Genomic DNA, 5588 nt, shown 5'->3' with positions numbered 1-5588 from the left:
CAGGGTTTCACCGTGTTGACCAGGATGGTCTCGATCTCTTGACCTCGTGATCCACCCGCCTCGGCCTCCCAAAGTGCTGGGATTACAGGCTTGAGCCACTGCGCCCGGCCCTAAACTTTGTTTTTTGTTAAAACTTGGAAAATATATTTGTATTATTTTGGACAAGTTATTTGAACTCTCTGGATCTTAATTCAGTTTACATGTAAAGTAGAGGCATTTTATTGGATTATCCTGCAATTTCTTTGAGTTGTTAGAATATAACGTAGCTTAATATTAGCAGTGTAGTAGATTCTGACTGCAAAACCTAGCCTTTTCTATTGATTCATTTGTAGTAGTAAAGGTATTATCTAATTTATTTTTGATAGGCAGTGCTTTGATCAAGTGGGAAGTAGTAATGGATAAATAAAATCAATGATCATTATCTAACTTGATGCCTGCTTTTTAAAAAGTAAGCAATTTTTCATGTCTTAACCCTTAGACATTAATTCATGGCACATACTGTAAGTTTTCACCCTCTTCTTACCTATCTTCTTTTCTATAAGAGATAAAGTGGTTATCTATTGAGAACCCCAATACAAGTTTTTGGGTTGTTTTCACAGCTGCTTAAAGATCAATATAAATATTCTTGTAGATATTTCTAGGAATATTTTTGGAAATAATATGAAATACAGGGATAATAGGCCAATTATGGATCTTTATTCTTAAATTTCACAGAAAAGCACTAGAGAATACAGAAATAGAAACTTCTTGTTTCAGGTAACCCTAAGGGTGATACTAGAATATTTATAAGATTACTGAGGAGATTATTTGTGTTGTAAAAGCTTATTTGTGCCATAGAAAATAATGCTTTTGTTCCTCTTCCTCTTCATTCTGGGTTAATCTGTCAGTAGTGAAGTCAGTCATTTCCCACTTTTCTTACTAGCTCAGCCTTGATTCCTGTGACTCATTCTTTATTATCTTTCGTAGTTCGTAGTCAATGAGGCATGAGTACCTTGAATTACGCTCTGAAGTCTCTCTGTTAGCACCCAGATTTCCAACTCAGGTTAATTGGTACTAATTGTATTAGCTGGTATAAATTATCCAAAAGCTATGCAAACTCTGGGAGCAAAATGTTCTACTCAGTTTGGAATCTGTGTTTTAGAATATATTTAATTGTAACAGCACCTTGTATGTATAGTTGGCCAATGACAGAGTTGTTATTGACAAGTTATGTGGAACTTTCACAGCAAATCTTGATGGTAAATACTTTGCTCTTGTATTAGGTCTATATCCTGAATTGACCTTTAGCAAGAATCTTTAGATCTGCTGAGGGGCTGGGGGAATGGCTTTTGGACTTCAGTGAAAAAGAATTTCTTCTACTCATTGTTGATAACTCTTTAATACTGTATAAATGTTTATCCTTTTCCACCTAATTTGTTTTCTATTAAAAAATTTGCCTTGGTCTTGATAGAATCTTAACAAAAATAAACCAAAATCTGTGGTCGTCTGAGGTATTCTCCATGCTGTAACCCTATATAGCTGATGCATTTGGAACTTGGGTGCTGAAATTAAATACAACCTATTTGAGTTAAGAATTTATTACAAGTGCTCCAGTGGTCACAGGAACAATAAAAAAGGAACAATGATAGAAATACATGATTTAGGAAAGAAGGCAATTGAAAAACCTGAAAGAAAAAAATGAACAAAGTATATGATTTTCTATTTTGGTTTAGCAATTACTTGTTTTCTAGTGTTCTATCAGTTCTGGTAACTTTTATAATTACATTAAAATGAAGATGACAAATTAAAGTTTCACTTTTATTCAAGCACCAGCATTCACTTACATTACCTATATATTGCATCAGGTTTTGGGCCTTCAATTCCAGAAGCATTTATTGACGGTCTACTGTGGTGCAAATACTGTGCATAAAGATGAATAAATATTCTCTCCTTGGCTTAGAGGCTAGTCTAATAGTGAAGGCACTCTTAGAGGAGGGACAAATACTTTGCCTAGATAAGATTTGAGAGATAGTAAGTGTAGAATTTCTTTTCATAAAAACAGTAGTGGTAGTTGTTTATAGGGGTAAATTCAGCTATGTAAGGTGGAAGTGGGGCTTATAAAAGTGGGACTATGGTTTAAAAATTAGTACTTTGCTCCTAAAATTTTTACCTAAATGTTACATTCAACAACAGATGAAGAAAGTGATTCTACAGTAGGATCTGCTTTATTCATTTCATGTTTCCAGTGCCTTATATATTGCTTGGCATATAGTAGTAGTTCAGTAGATGTGTTTGATCAATGAATGAATAAATAAAAATTATTTTACATGTTAAAATTAAAACTTTGAATTACATGAGTATGCAACTTTTGTTCCTTTACCCATGTTTGTCAAATGTGACCATATTAATTACATTTTTTCCTCTTCCAATAGTTTTCTACCTTAAAAGTGACATTCTATGTAAAATAGTTGGGGATTATGTGATCATAACTGTTTTGAAGTAAGTCTTAAATAGTTGTCTAGGTCTTCAGTCGTTTTGAAATTTCTATAGTGTAAATGGTCATAGCCTCTAAATCAGATCATTGTACTAAGATCGTTGAAATGTCCTAAAATGTCTTGTAACATTCAACATCAGCAGTAGAAACATGCCTAATTTCTACCTCTGGCTTTTATTGATCAGACTGATTCTCTTTTGTTGTCCAGATCCCAACTTGAACCACTTGATTTAGAGATGACTTAATTCTAAATTTCCTCTGTTTTTGATGAATAAGATTCAAGGTTAGGCCAGGCACGGTGGCTCTTGCCTGTAATCCCAGCATTTTAGTAGGCTGAGTTGGGTAGATTACGAGGTCAGGAGTTTGAGACCAGCCTGACCAACGTGGTGAAACCCTGTCTCTACTAAAAATATAAAAATTAGCTGGGTGTGGTGGCACATGCCTGTAATCCCAGCTTCTCAGGATGCTGAGGCAAGAGAATTGCTTGATACTGGTAGGCGAAGGTTGCAGTGAGCCGAGATTGTGCCATTGCACTCCAGCGTGGGTGACAGAGTGAGACTTCATCTCAAAAAAAAAAAAAAAAGATTGCAGTAGATTGTTAATCTTATTTGGAATTATATTAGAAAGTTGATATTGGAATTGGAACCAAACATCTTTTTCTTATTGGGAGTACATGGGATATTTCCCAAATAAATTCCTGAGCAACAAGAAAATCTTAGACTTGTTTTTGATGCCATAATGATTAGTTGGAATGATATATACCTTTATGAGATGACTAAAGCACTACTGGGGTAATTTCTACTGCAGTAGACTGATTTTTCTTACCCAAGACCTTGAAAGATGAATGTTTTAGTAGATGGAGAATATGTGGGGAAGATATTTTAGATATGGCAGGAGCAACTTGAGTTACAGCAGTTGGGGGAAGGAATTAGCATATTGTGATTAGGAGAAGTTAAGTAAGGAGAAGAATGGGAGAAAAGATTGAAGGATATCTTGACACCTTCAAACACAAACATTGGTGGAAAAAATCGATGCAGTTCAGGGTGGAATCACACAAGATTGACATAAATAGCATGTGGAAAAGTGACTGCAAAAGTCACACAAGTAGTGGCAGAATAGAACTTACTGGTGCTCAAGCCTGTAATCCCAGCACTTTGGGAGGCCGAGGCAGGTGGATCACGAGGTCAAGAGATCGAGACCATCCTGGTCAACATGGTGAAACCCCGTCTCTACTAAAAATACAAAAAATTAGCTGGGCATGGTGGTGCGTGCCTGTAATCCCAGCTACTCAGGAGGGTGAGGCAGGAGAATTGCCTGAACCCAGGAGGCGGAGGTTGCAGTGAGCCGAGTTCGTGCCATTGCACTCCAGCCTGGGTAACAAGAGCAAAACTCCGTCCCAAAAAAAAAAAAAAAAAAAAAAAAAAACCAAAAAAAAAAAAAAAAAAAAAAAAAAAAAAAAGAACTTACTGGTAATAATTCTTTTGATATTTTATTGAGTAGCACATGGTTTATTAATTTTTTTTTTCAAAATTTGGCAACATTTCTTACCTTCTCTGACCCATTATTGGGGAAGTTGATAGCAACATTATTGTGCTAGACTACTAGAGGGAGGTATCAGATGACCAAGTCATGGTTGATACTATAGTTACCAGGCTAATGTGCTGAACCTAATGCAGGAGCCTAAAACTCAGCAATCTAGTTGAGATCGGATTGGACTTTATCAATAGGCAATGAGCTCTTAAAAGAAAAATGACATTCCATATACAGAAAAACGATGGGGATTTCAGACTGCCTAATCTAGCTTGTCCACAGGCATACTTGAGATCTTTCATAATTGGGCTATGTATCTCCACATTGGTTCTAGATTTGTGTACCTTGTTTCTGATCTCACTAATACTGAAGGTTCAACTTGCCAGTGACAAAACTGGATCTTTTATGAATTAAAAAGCACCTCACTTGGCTTTAAAGACTGGTAAAGCATTTTTAAGCTACAAATAAAAGGGAAGTTTGTGATGATATTATAAAATACAATGCTTGGCATGTGGCAGATGCTTAAATGTTTGTTGAATAAAGTTTTCTGGATCGAAAAAGACATGGAGACAGTTGCTATCCCTGATCTTATCACTGTTTTGATCCCGTAATTAAAAAGATTATTTACAATACAGGCAAGGGGATATTGATTTTTAAGACAGATTCCATGTTAGTGCAAATTAAAGTTATATTTGTACAATCATTTATAGCTGTCTTAAAATTTTTATTTAAAAATGAAAATGGTCCATTGAAAAAATGGATCAGCCCTTATACGTGTATATATGTTTTAACCTCTAGCTCAAAGATCTGCTAGTGATCTCACCTTTAGATAACATCTGAGTTGAATGTCTGTGGAGTCCCCTGCCACTGGTATATCTCAAAAGAAATAGCATTATTTGGTCTGGGCAGCACTATCTTTTTCTATTTATCTTCACCTCTATAAAGTAGAAGGTTACAATTCTGTGGACAATATTCCTCAGGGTACTAGAACAATGAATAGTTGTATGTATTTTCCCCTCAAGGAGAAGGAAATGACTTCTTAAACCCCAAGTGGAAGATTTTTCAGTCATTAGTGTTCTAGTACTCTTTGAAATTGACGTAGCTACATGCCTTTGAACTGTTTTCACAAAGTTGACAAATGACTTTCAGACATTTAGCCAGGAGATGGAAGAAGTGGCAGATGTGGCTGCTCAGCTTACTCGTTGAGTCCACCCACTAGATGTCTCTCTTTTCTGCCCTTATCTATAAGTGAATATATTTCAATAAGGCTTACTATTAAAAGCAAATTGAATGTGGACTATGGAAATAATGCGTTTCATTTTCCCATTTAAAGCATGCCATTTTCAGTAATATACCCATGACTTCAGTAAATCCAAAGGTGTTCTTTAGGCTGTGACAGTAATATGCAGTGGGATTTATCAGCAGTATTGATTTGGAACATTCTATATGCTAAGCACTATTCAAGGTGCTGGGGGTAGTGGTGAACTAAACACATGATTTTTGCATTCTGGAACTTTAAAAGTATATTCAAGCTACAGCAAAGCAATATTAAAGTTTCAAAATCAAATAAGATTATTTACATTTT

Source organism: Cebus imitator, unplaced genomic scaffold (genome assembly GCF_001604975.1).
Source record: "Cebus imitator isolate Cc_AM_T3 unplaced genomic scaffold, Cebus_imitator-1.0 Scaffold95, whole genome shotgun sequence".
In the NCBI taxonomy this organism is placed as follows: domain Eukaryota; kingdom Metazoa; phylum Chordata; class Mammalia; order Primates; family Cebidae; genus Cebus; species Cebus imitator.
The sequence above is the reverse complement of the archived record's forward strand: the minus strand, read 5'-3'. Positions refer to the sequence as shown.